Raw genomic sequence first — 18786 nt, forward strand, 5'->3', positions numbered from 1 at the left:
ACCTTCAGTTATTTACTCCTTTGAGAGAAGAAAATAACTCAGAATTCGTTAAGGCTGAAAAAAGGAGGCTTGAAAAATGACAAACATCGGTGGTCATTTTGAGCAACAAAGAAACAGAAAGCATCTACAATTGAAACTAATATTGTGATTGAAAGGGATATTTCTTCACCAAACAGAGCAGTTATTAGTCCTTTTAACTTTCAGACCACATTTTACTGCCCTGAAGGAAAATTAAAGCACCGAAAGAAAAAACTGTTCCATGAGTTGACCCTGGAAAGTCCTGCTTTTTCTTAGGACATCTCCCTATTTTCTTCAGAGAAAACATGGAGGACATGGAGGTATATGACCCATGAGCCAAGGAGATAAGTAACTATACAATATTTAGAAGGCATCTGAAGGCAGCCCTGCATAGGGAAGTTTTTCAATGTTTTATTATGTTTCTCATATATGTTGGAAGCCGCCCAGAGTGGCTGGGGCAACCCAGTCAGACGGGCAGGGTGTGAATTTAAATATCATTATTATTATTATTATTATTATTATTATTATTATTTATTATTATTATTATTATTATTATTTTATTATTAAATAGGACATCCCAATTCTCTTCGGATAAATATTTGACGGCATGATCATCCCATTTTGAGGAAGGCACCAGAAATACACTACAGCCTGGACAGATGCGTATAGATACCACTTGCTGATGCTGAGCCAGATTGCAGGTAACAGTGCTGTACCCAAACTGACTGTGCGGCTTTAAACATGCTCCAAAATCTTGAGCAGTCTGCAAAGGACCCCAGTGTGGATGATCAGGGCTTCTTTAGCAAACAGGGCAATGTAGAACATTGTTCCTAGAGTAGAGAAAGTTTGAAAACTACGGGACTACACCGGCAGGCTATTCAAGCAGGAGCGCTGAGATCAGTGGGAGCGAGAGCCTGTGAGCTTAATTCAACTGTATCAGTGCTTCAGGAAATGCTCAATATTGCAGCGCATGTTGTGCCAGTATTAGAAGGAATTCCAAAGAGTGAGCGGAGCTTTCTGAGAAAGTAAACCTTGCTGCAAAGGTGGGAAGACAAATTGCAATGAACTCAGTCAATAAAGTTATATTTAGAAAGTGAGAGAAATGAATTGAGCCCCCTCCCCTTCTCATTAAATATCATTGCAGGAGATGAGAAACCACCTTTAGGGTGCTTTTATTCTCCTGCTTCACCTAGGTACAATATAATGAATTTCAGGTTGAATCTTTTCCCCCTGTAGATCAACTCGGATCCAGGCACATTAATCACTTCACCGGTTACAATAGGTTTAATGTGCTTCAATCGGCAGATCAAGCTAAGAGGGGAGAGAGAGATTTCACACATGGTACTCAAAGATGAAGGTAGATTCTCAAAAGAATGGGTGGTTTTCTGCTTTTGTTCTGCATTAACGTGCCTGAGCATTTTTTCCCTGCTTAATCCCCAATGTGCAGAATTGCTTGAGTGGAGACTTCCTACTTAGGTAACCGCACAGACACTTACCTGTGCTACAATGCTGAAATTTTGGCTATTCTCGCCTCTTCCCTTTTCAGCTCTTAAAGGATAGCTTCAGAGAATTTGTCAACCAATCACACAACGCGATGAATTCAGCAAGCCTCCTAGGCTTATTTGTAACTGAACACACTAGTAGTTGGAAAACGAGGCAATTTGCTGGTTAATAGCCCAGGATGGTCAACCGATGTTTCATTAACAAGAGCTGGTGGTTAGGACCGGATCTGCTAATAGCAGGGCAGAGAGAAACAGTTGTGAAATTCTTATTGGACGCTGTTACATTTAACGTTAAGGCTGATGTTTTGTGTTATTGTATTGTTATTTCAACAGTTTGGAATGTTTGTCATTGTATGTGTTGTAATTTACTATTACCTATGTAAGCCATCTTGTGTCGGAAGATGCCCTGAAAAGTGGGACTGAAATTAATGTGGGACGATTATGATAATGATTATGAGTAGTGGCAGTGGAATTATTATTCTTTCATATGAACCTGCCTGGACTTTGAGATCTTTGGTGGCTGCTCCCAGAATCTGGAATTCCCTCCCTGGAGTTCCTTCTTTGTTGCCATTCACCAGCAGGTAAATACTTTCTTGTTCCAACAGGCTTTTGGTAATTTGCTGGTTTTCATCAAAGGGCTGGCACCATACTGTTTGTATTATATGTTTTAAACAGATTTTTTAATATGTATATAGTTTTCATTCTATTAATGTTTAGTGGTTTTAAAAATGATTCCCCCCCCCCCCCATGTTTTTAGCGATTCTCATTTTTATCTGCAAGCTGTCTTCAGTCCTATCGGGTAGAGTATAAATAGATTAATATTAATAATAACAGATATGGATTTGTGGCTAGCATCTCGTGCACATCACTTCCCAAACCAGGGGTCAGAGTGCCTGGGATACAGAGCAATTGGGAGTGTGTACAAAGCTAATAAATGGACTTCTGAGTGCAAGGACTGCGAGTTCCCTAAAAGTTTAATGCTGAAAACATTTTCTTAGGCTCAGAATGTGCTCTGTTTGACTCTTGGGTTATTTTGCATCTGGCTGGCAGATCAGGGGAGCAGATGCGACAAGATTTGAATTCTGCCCACCTTTGATGTAGGTCCATATCTGCTTGAGCCAAACATTGTGTGATCACTCCCCTTCAAAAGGCGGGGGGAAACAATTGTGAATTTGGCCTACTGTGTACCGCACAGCATTTGAATCACAAAGTTGTGTATCCTGTGCAAAGGATGTGCGCCCTTTTCTCCACTGCATGTATCAGATTGTCGGAAGACAATCTTACTCGGCTACGAGTGATCACCAAAGAAGAAGTATTAGATTGTTAATTTGGGTGGGTGGGTGTGAACTGGCCCCTGGGACAGTGCTGGAACCGGAAGGCATTAAAGGTCACCTACTTTTCAACTCCTGGCAAATAGAAGGGGAAGAAATGGAGGCAGTGAGAGATTTTACTTTATTGGGCTCCATGATCACTGCAGATGGTGACAGCAGTCACAAAATTAAAAGACGCCTGCTTCTTGGGAGAAAAGCGATGACAAACCTAGACAGCATCTCAAAAAGCAGAGACATCACCTTGCCGACAAAGGTCCATATAGTTAAAGCTATGGTTTTCCCAGTAGTGATGTATGGAAGTGAGAGCTGGACCATAAAGAAGACTGATCGCCGGAGAATTGATGCTGGAGGAGATTCTTGGGAGTTCCATGGACTGCAAGAAGATCAAACCTATCCATTCTGAAGGAAATCAGCCCTGAGTGCTCACTGGAAGGACAGATCCTGAAGCTGAGGCTCCAATACTTTGGCCACCTCATGAGAAGAGAAGACTCCCTGGAAAAGACCCTGATGTTGGGAAAGATGGAGGGCACAAGGAGAAGGGGACGACAGAGGACGAGATGGTTGGACAGTGTTCTCGAAGCTACCAGCATGAGTTTGACCAAACTGCGGGAGACAGTGGAAGACAGGAGTGCCTGGCGTGCTCTGGACCATGGGTCACGAAGAGTCGGACATGACTAAACAACAACAACACCTTTTCAAACCTTGCCGGAAGACTGCTGGCAATCTAAACGCTCTTTTTAGAATGGCTTCGTAGCTCTGAGAACTTTCAAAACTAACACAGACTCCAGACTGCTGTGTGCGTGATAAAATGCATAATGCCGTGCTCTCTGCTTCCTAGAATTTACAATGCTATTTATTCTTCGTTGGATTCTTATTTATTTTACGTAAACTTCTCTCCCCCCCCCCCCAAAAAAAAAATGCACTGAAAAATCAGTTCCTCCCTTCCCGTCGCTGAAGATTTTCAGTGTCTTGCAGATTGGGGCTTTCTCCAGCGGCTCGTCTTTCATCAATCATTCCTTTTCTCATACGTGCTGTCCAATCGTTGTTCCATAATGCTGTTTACTAAAAAATGAAAAACAGAAAAACCTAAATAAAATGTGCTGAGGTCAACACTGCAGTAATAACAAGAACTATAAAGCATGGAGGCAAACACACACCTCAGCACAAACCATCCTATTATTCTGAGATAAAAACTCAAGAGAGGGGTAGAGGAAATAACCCTGGGCGGGGGAGATGGCAGAGAACCTAAGAACTCTCCTAACATTTTTAACCTCTTTATGTCTCCTTTGTAAAATGTTAGTGGCCCAGTTATATTGATAGACTGTGAATAGGGCAGTGCATCACCCAGAAAGGGGCCGTAAAGAGCAACTTGTTTGTTCAAATTATGGAAACAGTATTTCTTTTTAAAAACGTGTCAGTGTACAGCAGGGACGAAATACAGCTTGTGGAGGCTAAATCTTCTTTTCAGCAACGTACGTGAAATCAAAAGTGGAGCTTAGCCTTTCAGGTGTTCTCAAAAGAAAGCCCGGTTGCATCACATGGTCCGAGCTCGTAGCCTTACAGCGCAGGGAGCAGGGGGGAATCTGTGGCCCTCCAGACACTGTGGGACCGGGCGTGGTGAAGCCATGAGCAGGGACAGGCACACACACAAACAAGACACAATTGAGACACAGGACAACAGTTTTGGAAAATCCCATTCCACCTTTAGTTGCAGACATGGAACTGTTGCATGTGACATGTCTGTTTACATACCAGCACAGTCTGCTGGGAACTTCCGTGTGTGTATAGCTTTTGCTTTAGACTCTGTCTCTCTGAGGAGAAGAAAGGGAGGCGACATGTTTTCTTTGTCCTGATTTTTGCTTAATAAATCTTTAGCTGTTAGTATGTTTCCCCAAGCCCAGGGGTCAGCAACCTGCGGCTCCAGAGCCGCATGTGGCTCTTTTACACCTTTGCCGCGGCTCCGGGGCGAATACTAGCGAGGGGAGGAGGTGCATTGTGCGCCCCGACACTCCCCACTGTGGTGGGCGCTGTACTGGCTGTGACGTCGCATGGGGGCGGAGCGTGCATTAGTCACGCCCCGTCCCAACGTCACTTTCCCGCCCACCCGCCCGCTACATTGTAAGTGGCATGTACGCTGGTCACTGCATTGAAAGGGGGCATGTACGCTGGTCACTGTTTTGAAGGGGAGTGAAGAACACACACACAAAAAAAGATAACTTGTTAATTTAATGTTTATTTCTATGAGGAGGAGTAATTCTGAGGGGTCAAACAAAGAAATAATAAAAAAGTGACAACAAAGTTATTTTTATAATGATGAGTTTTGCGGCTCCCAGTTTGTTTGTTTTCCTTCAGAAACGGGTCCAAGTGGTTCTTTTTGTCTTAAAGGTTGCAGACCCCTGCCCAAGCCTCACGCCTGTTCTGTTTGCACAGTATGCTCTGCTAACATACCATGCTCGGGCTTTTGAAGTCGAAGTAGCTGATTTACCTTGCACCAGAGATAGTCACGCCTGGGAGGGCATGATCCAGCTGGGGGCTAGCCAGCTGGCATCTCAATCCCCAGAGGATACCAACAAACAGTACTTGGGATCAAACAAGGCCACAACTTTTATTGATTACAGATGTAAGCAAGTTTTCATAGAATTGTGTAGTTGGGAGGGACACCAAGAGTTCATGCAAGAATCTCAGCTAAAGTATCCATGGCAGATGCCCCCCCCCCCCCAATCTCTGCTTGGAAACCTCCAAGGGAGGAAAGTCCACTACCGAGTGGGAGGCTGTTCCACTGTTGAACAACTCCCACCATTCCCTCTCTTGCGGAATGGCCCTGCACCCAATGTGGACGCGGGTGGCGCTGTGGTCTAAACCACTGAGCCGCTTGGGCTTGCCGATTGGAAGGTGGGCGGTTTGAATCCCTGCGACGGGGTGAGCTCCTGTTGCTCTTTCCCGGCTCCTGCCAACCTAGCAGTTCGAAAGCACACCAGCATGAGTAGATAAATAGGTACCAGTGTGGCAGGAAGGTAAATTGCGCTTCCGTGCGCTCTGGTTTCCGTCACAATGTCCTGTTGCACCAGAAGCGATTTAGTCATGCTGGCCACATGACCCGGAAAGCAGTCTGTGGACAAACGCCGGCTCCCTCGGACTGAAAGAAAGATGAGCGCCACACCCCAATAACCGCCTTTGACTGGATTTAATTGTCCAGGGGTCCTTTACCCTTTTTTTACTTTTACCCAATGCACACTGTTCCATTTATTTCCTCTTGCTTGCAAACCCAGTGAACTCCAGTTCAGTGACACCATGCACATGCACACTGCCTCAGACGTACACACCTTTGCCTAACTGTGACTTACGTTTTCAAATTGGATGGGAGCTAGTTTGAAGGTAAATGCATCAAACATCAGTATTCCTCAATAAACTATGGGAGCTATATCTAGGGATTGTGGGTAACATCATCATGTGTACTCCACTTCAAACACCAGTGGTGGGAGAGCACTGGAGCAGGAGGAGATGGTCATGCCTACAACCCTCTGGCACCAGGTTTACATGCGGCCTGCCTCTGAATACCAGATGATGAGGATCAACAGGAGGTAATGTCTATTGCCTTCAAGCTTGGCTTGGAGGTTTTCTGTAGGCATCTGCGGAAAGTAGGGTGCTAGGCTAGATGAACCTTTAGTCTAAGCCAGCTTGCTTCTTTTTAAGTTCAGTTCAGCCAATCGGATGAATTGGTTACCACTCAGTGAATATGGCTCCAGAGGGGAACTGTGTTCCCTCGATAAGAAGTACACACACTCTTTCTCTCTCTCCTAATACAAAAAAGATAAGAAAGGCTTATCGGTGATAGCTGGGTTGTGTTAGCTGTGCCACAGCACTGAGCCATCATTCAATAAGTGCAAGTATCACATGGCAAAACACGGACTTCGGAATCGATCTTTTCAAACGTATCTGTCAAACGGTGGAATGGAAAGGAATCTGCGGGTTTGCTAAACAAAACTTGAAGCACACAGGGGTTTTGATGTTTTGCTTCCATGTGCTTTATTTTAAACCCTTCCTGCCCTGTGAGATTCCACATGTATGCTGGGCCCTCTCACAAAGCCACTTCCGAGCTAGGGAGGAGGTGGGGTTGCGGGCTTCACACCCCTCCCCACACACGTGGGGACTGGCTTTCAGACCCGCGATACCAGGGGAATCCTCCCACCCTTTAGGCTAGGCTCTCTGACGTTGCTATGGACTTCGGTTGGTCCCGTCAAGGGGCCTGGTAGGAATTTTTCCCATTGGCAGATTGGCACCAGCCATTTGGTTTTCGCCTACCTCGTAGCAAACTGTCACAACTCCCGGTATGGGCAGTTAGGCATTGGTAGGGGTATTATTATGCAGATGAAGGGGGGAAGGAAGCGCCATCACCTTCACCCAAAACAAAGGGTAGTCCGGCAAAGGATTCCGGGGGGCGTGGCCTTGTCCTAAGCCTATGGAGGTGTGGGCCCACGGCACGCCCCAGAGCGGTGACCCCGGGGGAGCTCCTAGTTGATATCATCAGCGGGACTCCCCCTACTGGTGGTTAACCCTTGCCGGTCTTCAAGCAAGCGGGCTGAAGCCGGTTAGTTGATAGGACCAATGCCTAAGCCAATACCGCTCAATTCCTGTAATCAATAAAATTGTGGCCTAATTTGACCCATTAACTCGCATTCTTGTGTCTCGTGTCTTTATTTCTGAGGGGGAGGCGGGAACTCGCCACGCAAACATGCACCTGGAACCTTGGTGGTAGAAAAAACATCTTGGAAGAGAGGGAGAGGAGCAGTTTAGAGAGTCTTTAAAGTCTCGACAAGACTTTACAACTGTGCCTTGCAGGTCTGCTTGAAAACATGCTGCTTGAGAACATGCTTGTAAACTGTGCAAAAATAATAATTGGTATGAGGGCCGAAGTCTAAGCAGGAAAGTAAAGGCAATTCTGAATGGTGGTCTTAAATTCACATTTCTATACAGCTTGATTATTCATCCTAATCCCAGTCCCAGAGAGAGAGAGATCAGAAAATGGGCACATTCATGACTGATTAGACCCTCCAGAAAGAGACGTGCTTAATCTGAACTTTTGTCTCTGAAAATTGCAGTAGCTGTGACTATATGACCAGACAGTGGGAAGGGGAGAGATGGGAGCATCAATTTGGTGTAGCAGTGTATGGTTACTATGATAATGTGCACATGTAACCCTGATGATAGAAACATGCATCATGTCTTGTTAGTACAAGGGAGAAACAGCTGCACCATGTACAGCTTTTAACCCGGAGGTTGTGTTCCAGGGGACTGTGCGAGTCAGTGAAATCACATCTATTTGAAACCACTGGGGAAACCCCGCAAACACCCCATTCTGCCCCTGCCCCATTCCACCCCTCTCTGTGTCATTTCTGGGTAACTTCCAGACTCAGCGCAATGCACGTGTGCGCATTCACACACATATTGAACGAGCGTAAATGAGGCGTTGCCTGTACTTAGAAATCTTGCTAGCTTCTTTATGCGTATCCTGTGCTTCTTGGCATCTTAAGGGCAACGCCCATCTTTTTGGCACAAGGATTAAACCTGCTGCTCTGTGGAAACCAGTGCTAGGTAGCAATTAACTTGTTTTTGGTTTGTTTTTTTAAAAAAAGAAAGAAACCTCTTCTTTAATCAGCATTCTCCCCATTTATCAGTTTTGCAGAATGGCAGATTGCAAATATCCATGCCCTGTGCCTGTCCAAAATGCTTTTCATTTTACAGCACAGCCTCTGTTATGGCAGCCTTAGGACATGCTACTGTAATTCTGAAAATTACAACACGCAGGAAAAAAATGATACACTGGGGCGCCGTAAAGCAGCCTAATGAAGCTTGGCACTCTAAGCCAGGCATCCGCCCTATAATAAGGACAAGCTACCAACATATTTATTATGGCCTTTTACTAGTCAACCAGCATTAGTTATAGCCTTGGTAGTCACATTAGATTACAGCCACAGCACATTTTACTAGAGCTGTCTATCCCGCTCGAACTGTCAATCATGCTGCAATGATTCCTTCATATCATAATACTTTTACACTGCAGCCAAGCTGAAATAACACAAATGCTGTCTCACTAATAACTCGGTGGTTTCTCCAGCATTCTGTTTCGATATGTTCAGAATAAATTTTAATCTTCACCGTCGAGCAGAGTGGGTGAGATCAAGAAATGCATTTTTTTTAAAAAAAATAATCAGAGCAAAAACTCCGCCAAACTCCAAGACCATCGCATTCTCATAACCTCCTTCCTCAAACTCTAACTCTCTGCAGGCCTCAACGGTTGGTGCAAGGACTCTTTGGATTTCAATTGCAAAGGCCCGTGCAATTGCCAGTTGCTGTCTCTGTGCCTTTTCTGACCTTTCTGGATTCTTCTGGGCTTGTTTTGGGGATTTTAAAAATCACTTCTGGGTTTGTTGCGATGTGCAGTTGCGTGCATATTGAATGTGCTTAAATTGGGGGGCTGCCTGTATCAGTATCACAGGAAAAAGAGCTGGAGGATTATCAGGAAATGCTAATCCTTCTCCCTATGAAAAACATGATGTCAGAATGCAACCTTTCATGTGCCTTTCCCTTATTATGTCCCTCCTGCTGCTGCTGCATGTTCCTATTGGAACCGGCGCTTCAATTAGCACCATTTAAGACCCAGATTCCCCAATTGCACCTATGGCAAATGTATTTTTAAGGCTGTAGTGTTGCCATGTGGAAATACTTGTTTGAGCAGATGGCGTGTGTTCGTTGACACACCAAGTAAAGATTTGCAGCACAATCCTATGCAAGAAGAATGTATTCAATAAGACGACTCCCAAGATTCCAAACTCGGTCTATCATGAAATCACAATGAGCCTCTTTGATTTAGGAATGGACCTTTTGGTTTGGTTTGGTTTGGTTTGGTTTTTTTAAGTGGTTCCAATACCCACATACAGTGGTACCTTGGGTTACATACACTTCAGGTTACAGACTCCGCTAGCCCAGAAATAGTGCTTCAGGTTAAGAACTTTGCTTCAGGATGAGAACAGAAATCGTGCTCTGGCGGCGTGGCGGCAGCGGGAGGCCCCATTAGCTAAAGTGGTGCTTCAGGTTAAGAACAGTTTCAGGTTAAGAACAGACCTCTGGAACGAATTGAGTACTTAACCTGAGGTATTGCTGTACTGATAAGTGCTGTGGGTGCCAGCACAAAATGGTGGCTGTGGACATAAAAAGAGGTGCCAATACGGGTGATTACCATGACCAAAAATCTGGAGAATCTGGAGAAATCTGACTATTTTTCTTTCTCATTTTTCCATTTAAAATCTGGGAGCTACTGATGGAAATAGACTAAAATATTACACTATAGAAGTAACTTGGCAAAAGCTGTCACTTTCATTCCCCAGTGTCCATCTCTCTGCTGGCGCATTTCCAAGGCAGAAATGAGACACTGAACTCCAGCAATTAAAAGGATATTAACTGGCTTTTTAGATTTCCAGATACACAGCCAGCATCACCACAGACACTAACGGGAGATGCCACTTTATACAATTAGTCGTTCGGGGAACACATGCCAATAAAGACCTTGCAGAGATTTGCCTGGTGGTGGTATTGAACTGGAAAGCTACTCAGACAAACCCCTCCAGGTGCTTTGACATTAGCATCTTGATTTAGATGACATGGGACTTGTATCGGCACCAGCCGAGTCCACGCCGATGAACCACACCAATTAAAATGGAACTCTGGGTAAGTAGATGCTTTATTTATAAATTACCCAATTGCAACTGCTTGCCCTGCAGAGAGTGGTGGGTATGCAAAAACCAACCAATCTACTTGTGAGATCTACATAATTGTATATCTCTTATATGAAATTACTTCTGTACTTTAAAAGGTAAAGGTACCCTTGACCGTTAGGTCAAGTCACAGGCAACTCTGGGGTTTTGCACTCATCTCGTTCTACAGGCCGAGGGAGCCAGCGTTTGTCCGCAGACAGCTTCTGGGTCATGTGGCCAGGATGACTAAGCCGCTTCTGGCGAACCAGAGCAGCACACGGAAACACCATTTACCTTCCCACCAGAGTGGTACCTATTTATCTACTTGCACTTTTACGTGCTTTCAAACTGCTAGGTGGGCAGGAGCTGGGACCAAACAACGGGAGCTCACCCCGTCGCAGGGATTCGAGCCACCAAACCTTCTGATCAGCAAGCCCTAGGCTTTGTGGTTTAGACCACAGCACCACCAATGTCCCTTCTGTACTTTAGAGGAAGTTTATGATGTTTTATGCTGTGTTCTTAAGATGAATTGTATACCGCCCTAGGTACTTTGATTGAAGGGTGTTTTAAAAGCATGACAAATAAATAATAGGCACCTGTATATTTTTTACATTATTCAAGTCCTTATTTGTATTTTTTTGTGTTTAAATGAATAATCTATAGAGCTAATGAACTTAGAGTGTTATAAGAGATCTAGGTCCAGGTTTTTGTAGGCTTCTGAAGAAGACAACTGAAGCGACCTATAAGGTATGCTTTATACATTTATCTGGTTTTGTCTAGATAACACTGGTCAGCAGGTCATAATGCTTACCTTATTGGCATGAGATGCTTCTTTGGCTGATTTCTGCAGATCAAGCTGCTATTACCTATTACAAGTATAGGAGCAGATCAAACCAAATAAATTTCTGTTTCTGGTCAGTTGCAGCAATTCTGATTTTGATCTTTGTGAAGACCTTTAGATCCCCACATGTTCCCCAAAAAAGGCCATTCTAGATTTCTGCATTTCATTGCTAACGTAAAATCCATAAAGCTTCCATGCTAAATCTGGTTAATGAACAACTTGCAATCCCCATTTCTTGTATCCCATCAAAGGGTTGTTGCCATCACCCCACCATCACTAATCTGCCTTCATTCTACATTCTTCAAATGCTGAAAACAATCTGATTCACATTGGACAGTACTGCTATTAAACATATACTTCTCTCTCAAAATGTACTTTATTTGAAATGTCTCCAGAGATAGATTATATCGAGCAATGAGGTAGTAATTTAAATGTGTCATGCAAATCGGCTTACAGGTCCATTACCACACATCTTTATTTCTACAAAGAACACTTCTTCATAAGCCTCTAATAACAGCTCTTGCAGGAAATAGCTATATATATATTATTTTTTGACTTCAAATATTTAATATGGCACCATTTAAGAGTTCGTTTTCTTCACTCTATACCGCAGATCAGTGTCACAGAGTGTAATGATAGGGTTATTTTCTCTTTCAAAAATAAGATTGTGCGGATCTGGAAAAGCTTTCTTTCTTTATTAAACAAGAGCCTTGAGGCAATAATACAAGTTTTCTCATAAATGAGGAAAGTATATTCTTCTTATCCATCCAAGCTAAGGAAGAGATTGCTGTTCATAAAAGCAAAATATACTTTCAGGAATAATTTGAGAGCCAAGTGCATAGCTGACTTGTTCTTCTGACAGGAATACTTCTTAATTGTTGGCAGTTAGGAAAAATCAGGAAGAGATGACCAAGCCATCACTGTTGGGAACTAAGGAGATGAGAAAGGATCAAGCCTGGATAGCTCAGTTGGTTAGCGTGTGGTGCTGATAATGCCAAGGTTGCAGGTTCAACCCCCATATGGGGGTAAATTTTCAATGATGCTTTGTATTAGGGTTTTCCCCTCAATTTCTTTCTTTTTTAAAATAAATATTTTTTTATTGTTTTTTACACATATTTTCCAGCATATCATCCTTTTAAACCTCATTTCAAAATCTTTGGCTATCACAGCCTAAGACTTCCTTCAACCCCAACTGATGGTTTTCCAAAATCCTTTCTAATTATGCATTTTGCTTCTACAATTATTGCTATGAATTCAAATCTTAATACCTATTCTTAATTCTTTTCACAATAATTTATATATTAATCCTTACTTCTTTTAACCCTGCAAGCGGTGTCAATTGGTTACAGCTGCTTTCCAAATACGTCAAAAGTTTCTTCCATTCCTTTAGGAAAGTCTGGTCCTGCTGGTTCCGAATTTGATTTCCCCTTCAATTCTAGCCTTCTGATAATTTGAAATCATATAGAAATTATTATATATTATATTTTATAGTTCTCTGTAAAACTGCTTTTAAAGAGTCTTCACTTGACTTTACTGGACTATTATCATGGAGTTGGTTGTTGACTACATCAGTTGAACTGAGGTCCCATCAAAGACAATGGGGCTTGTTGTTGTTGTTTGGTCGTTTAGTCATGTCCGACTCTTTGTGACCCCGTGGACCAGAACACGCCAGGTACTTCTGTCTTCCACTGCCTCCCGCAGTTTGGTCAAACTCATGCTGGTAGCTTCAAGAACACTATCCAACCATCTCACCCTCTGTCGTCCCCTTCTCCTTGTGCCCTCCATCTTTCCCAACATCAGGGTCTTTTCCAGGGCTTAACTCATGACAAACTTGTCCCACTGATTTCAATGGAACCTTCATTCCATATATGGAGACTGGATCAGGTGCTTGAATGCTACGAGCCAATGAGCAACAATACATCCTCTGCATCATAGTGAGGGATCCACCCTTTCCCCACACTTTCTGTCTGTGTTTAGGAGGAAAGCAGGGCAGGAACCTGGAAGGAAAAGGGAGCGAAAGACCACTTCTGTGTGTGTGTGTGTGTGTGTGTGTGTGTGTGTGTTCAGTCTACCTGATAATGTCTTCCTACTGCAAACTCCAGGCTAGGCAAAAGCACTGCTCACAGAACCATCCATGGTGGTCTTTGAATCAACTCAGGGCATACCCTCCAACATTTCTCTGATGAAAATAGGGACATCCTATTCCATTGTTATTATTATTACTATTATTCCCTGGCCATCAGGCTCGGTTGCCCAGCTACTCTGGGCAGTTTCCAACATACCGGTATATAAAAACATACTAAAACATGAAACATTAAAAAAACTTCCCAATACAGGGCCACCTTCAGATGTCTTCTAAAGGTTGTACAGTTATTTATATCCGTGGCTCAGGGATCACATAACCCCATACCCTCCAAAGAAAATAGAGATGTCCATACCCTCCAATATTTCCTTGATGAAAATAGGGACGTCCTAAGGAAAAGCAGGACATTCCGGGATCAAATCAGAAACCAGGACAACTTCTGTAAATCCAGGACTGTCCCTGGAAAATAGGGACACTTGGAGGGGCTGAGGGGGTGGAAATCCAAAACTGACAAGACCATCATGCCAGACTGTTTTTTTTTTAAAAAAAAAAAAACCCCATGAGTGTAAAGATAAAAGTGATGTACCTTGAATTGCACATTCTGTATCTAGTTTGGTAAGTCAGACCCGAGCAGAAGGCAGGTCTAGCAAAATAAGTCAAGACCTGTTATTTTTAGTTCTTTAGTAATAAAATTGTTATATATATATGTGTGTGTGTGTGTTTGTGTGTGTGTTTTTGCACATATTTTCCAACATAACAACTAAAAAAACAACTTAACAAATCTTTGGCTATCACAGCCTAAGACCTTCCTCAACCCCTTCTAATGGTTTTATTAATTCCTTTTTGATTTTGCATTTTGTTACTATACTTATTGCTATAAATCAAATAATAATAATAATAAATTTTATTTATACCCCAGCCAGAGCCGGGCTCAGGGTGGCTAACACCAGTAAAATTACATTAAACATAATAGAGGGGGGGAAACAATTTAAAATACAGGTTAAAATGCAGCCTCATTTTAAAAGTAGCCCATAGATCAAAACCATAAGGGGAGGGAAACATAAGGGTCAGACTGAGTACAAACCAAAGGCCAGGTGGAACAGCTCTGTCTTGCAGGCCCCACACTATTTTTAATCCCTTTAACAATAATTTGTAAAGTCCTCCTTACAAAACTTCCTAATAATTTTTTTTTCTTGTCCGGCTCCTCTGACCTGCTTAACTTTAAACAGAGAATATTACAATGAATTCCTAAAAAGCTAACTATGTTTTCAATTATTCCATTGCAAAAGATGAGTTTGCCAGCCTGTAGTAGGACAAGTCAGTTCTGTCAAAAACATGTCATTGTGGAACTTGGCACTAAACAATCTGGAATAAGTGCACAGTGCTCCTGTGAGTTCACCCCATCACATGCTAATCAAGACTGACCATTGCAAAAGTGTGACTGTGGCTCCGGTTCACAACTAGAATAGATCACAATATCAAAAGACCGGTAAAATGCTGAATTTCAGACACCACAGAAATCAGCAGCAAGCCTAATGAAAAGTTCTAGCAAAACAAAAACAGGGACATCTGGTATCACAGAATCTGGGCAGGCACACAAAACTGACCAAAAATAAAACACAGAAAAAAGCTTGTACAACTGCAGAATACGTGCAAGTGGATAAGAAGCAGTCATGGCGTACATGTTTATTCCTTTCACACCGAAGGTTGATGGTGCAATGCCAAAAATGGTATCGCTTCTAGGATGTGGAACTACTCTGTGAACACATTCCTCATGAGGATCTGTGAAATTCCTGGTTCTGCTACATGCTGGGACTCCCAAAAAACAGTAACAGGGCAGGCAGGGTGTCAGGCACCTGACAGGCCACAATGCATGTCTAGTGGGATGCGGGTGGCGCTGTGATCTAAACCACTGAGCCTCTTGGGCTTGCCGATCAGAAGGTCGGCAGTGCAAATCCCCGCGACAGAGTGAGCTCCCATGGCTCTGTTCCAGCTCCTGCCAACCTAGCAGTTTGAAAGCACACCAGTGCAAGTAGATAAATAGGTACCACTCCAGTGGGAAGGTAAATGGTGTTTCCGTGCCCTCTGGTTTCTGTCACGGTGTTCCATTGCACCAGAAGCAGTTTAGTCATGCTGGCCACATGACGCAGAAAGCTGTCTGTGGACAAACACCGACTCCCTCGGCCTGAAAGCGAGATGAGCGCTGCAACCCCATAGTCACCTTTAACTGGACTTAACTGTACAGGGGTTCTTTACCTTTACTTTTTATGTGTTCAGACCCAGAAACCTCCCCCCTAAATAAATTGAAGTTTTGGCTTTGGTTTTTGGCAGAATTTAAGCCACAACTTTATTGATTACAGAAAGTGACTGGTTGCATAGGCTCTGGTTCGACTAGCTCCCTGCCACGCAGGTAGCGCTGACCCACGGCTCCAGCATAGGTCAGCCAAGGGTGAACACCTGGATAAGCGGAAAGCCAGGAACAGGCTATCTCCGCCACCCAAATGTCCCCCTGGACTCAGGCACAACCCCCTCTCAGGGGTTGACCAAACCATTGAGTCCCTGGATTCCTTTAACAGAATACCCTTCACATAGGGATGGCGAGAGTGTTCTCCTATCCCTATCACCTGAACCAGAGCCTATCTGCAACCTTACAAGTTGTGACGATTTGCTACGCGGCAGGTGAAACCCAAATGGCAACAGCCAACCAGCCAAGTGGGGAAATTCCTGCCGTGCCCTTGTGCCAATGACAGGTAACACATGACAGCATAGCAAGGTCAAGCGCAAAGCCCTAAAAGTCAGGAGAGGTGGGCAGGTGTTCCGAATGCATGCGCCGAAAGAGGAAGCTCTGGGTCACGGGCATGGGTTTAAATAGGTCCCTCAAACCATTTGGACTGCGTCCCATTAGCCAGATTGCACGCAGCTACGAGGGACCTACCAATCAGGTGTTGTGGCTGACCAATCGTACCCACCCACAACACAGGGTGTCGATTTCCAGGTCTCACCGCAATACGTGCCCTCTTTAAGGGAGGACCCAATTTACCTAGTGGGTTGCATTTGGCTGGATATGTGAGAAATTGTGCAGGCTTGGTGTAAATATGTTATGCAGGTCCAAGGTCAGTGTGTGAAATCCTTGGACAGGTGCCAGGAGCTCATAAGCCTGGCAGGGGCCCAATACCTGATGCCTACCTCAATTTCCCCTCCTAACCTGGCACTCTGAGCATCACCAGCCAGCTGTGTCTAGCCACACTTTTAATTTCCCACAAAGTTCCATACAAGCGTTGTGGTTTTACGATTTTATGATTCCCACCTGCCCAGTGCTTCAAAGGAAACAACAGAAAAGTCTCAAAGACAGCACTGGAAAGAATATACCGGTATGCATCAAATAATAATAGCTCTTAATAAAACAATAAAATGTCGAGCGCATTTTCCCTGATGACAACCTTCCTCGGGGCCAGAAGACTGCACGATTCTCCTGTCAAAGAAGCATCTCTCTCACTGATTTAGTAGAGCTATTATTACCTTATAAAGGCACTTTTCAGAATCATTTTCGGTTTTGCCTCTCCTTTTGCTGCTAACAAACAAATGATACAGCATGGCAGTAACGATGAAACCTTTTTTTTTAGTACTGGTTCCTTTTTCCAAAACAGAAGAGAAAGGAGCATCCCGTGATCTCCCCACCATTGGAAGGAGCCAAATGTCGAACATGGGTTCCACCAGATAAAACAAGAAATGGCAACCTTTTGTCAGCTCCACTGCTAGGAATGTGTAATTTGCAAACAGCTGGAGCCAGAAACACAGCATTTTCTTAGACAACACCCAGAGGTGATGAGCTCAAAAGAGATATGAGGGGTAAATAATCAAGCAGGGGAGAGAAGGGGAAGGAAAGCACAGTATGGGGAGTTTGATTGACATCTGCATGACCCTGGGATTTCATACACCCTTATGGAAAATTGAAAAGCTGTGAAGTGTTGGAGGCAAAAAATAAATAAATCTCAGGTGCTGAGACTGCAGGGAAAGCACCCAATTCACTGTTGCCTCCCCAGTTGTTTTTAAACAGAAGACAGGTTTCAGTAGCATAAACAGAGAGTGGATAAGCATCAATCTCTCTCACTTTTATTTTTTTCCTAACAAGAAAATCCTTCATCCTTCCTGCCCCAGGTAGGAACCTCAAAGTAACATCTCTCACACCATCTGGCATATTCCTGACGTCTGACACGGCTTGTTTGCCTGAAATGCAAAGCTCACTGCAGGCCGATGAGTTTTTATATTGCAGTCATTTCCACCTCCTCCTCCGGATTTAACATGGTGAAACAAGGTACAAAAGCCAGGACACAACATGTTACAATGTGACAAGATGAAATGATAATTTCTACAAATAGTAATTCCATGGCATCTCAGGTGGAAACGAGATTTGCATAAATCCCATTATGATTTTGGTCTCTGGCTCCGGTTGTTGTTAATGCTATGCTTTACGGTGCTATAAATTGAATTACAGCAATACTGTTCTGCAGTTGCAAGACAGGGAAATCTCATAGAGTCGGGTGTATCAAATTCCCCTCAGGCAGGTTTTACGGGAGAGTGGGGTCCTGGGGGAGGTTTCCCCTGAGCTCTGTCCAAATTAGGGGGGGGGGACTGCGCAGAAAATAAATCTGAATGTATTTTTTTTTAATCCTAAAAGGAGAGCTAACGTGATTGAGGCAATAGTCTGAAGTCAAATGATGCAGTTCTACAGGTGAAGCATAATAATAATAATAATAATAATAATGCCCCCCCCATCTGGATGGGTTGCCCCAGTCCCTCTGAGCAGTCTCCAAAACATTTAAAAACATAATAAAATATAAAACATCAAAAACTTCCCAATACAGAGCTGTCTTCAGATGTCTTCTAAAAGTTGTGCAGTTGTTTATCTCCTTGACATCTGCTGGGAGGGCGTTCCACAGGGCAGGCGCCACTACCAAGAAGGCCCTCTGCCTGGTTCCCTGTAACCTCACTTCTCGCAGTGAGGGAACCGCCAGAATGCCCTCAGAGCTGGACCTCAGTGTCCGGGCTGAGCAATGCAGGTGGAGATATTCCTTCAGGTATAATCAAATCAAAACATAAAACCAAAAAATATATAATTAAAATAAAAACAACAGCCCAGTAACCGCCCCCCCCCCTTACCCTTGTCCCAGGGCAGGTTACAACAATTTAGGAGCAGGGAAACCGGGGTTCAAATCTCCACTTAGCTATGAAGCTCACTAGGTGACCCAAACCTAGTCAC

General features: G+C 43.7%; 1 long non-coding RNA gene across 1 annotated transcript in view; it reads right to left on the minus strand.

Moving 5' to 3' along the window:
- Positions 1-3724: 3724 nt before the first annotated feature.
- LOC310671734 overlaps positions 3725-18786 on the minus strand; it is a 79725-nt gene continuing 64663 nt past the window's right edge. Inside the window, exon 4 of the long non-coding RNA XR_014508126.1 lies at positions 3725-3913. This is a non-coding gene — a long non-coding RNA (uncharacterized lncRNA). The remainder of the gene's footprint in view (positions 3914-18786) is intronic.

The sequence above is a fragment of the Podarcis tiliguerta genome, assembly GCF_965153285.1.
Source record: "Podarcis tiliguerta genome assembly, chromosome: 2".
In the NCBI taxonomy this organism is placed as follows: domain Eukaryota; kingdom Metazoa; phylum Chordata; class Lepidosauria; order Squamata; family Lacertidae; genus Podarcis; species Podarcis tiliguerta.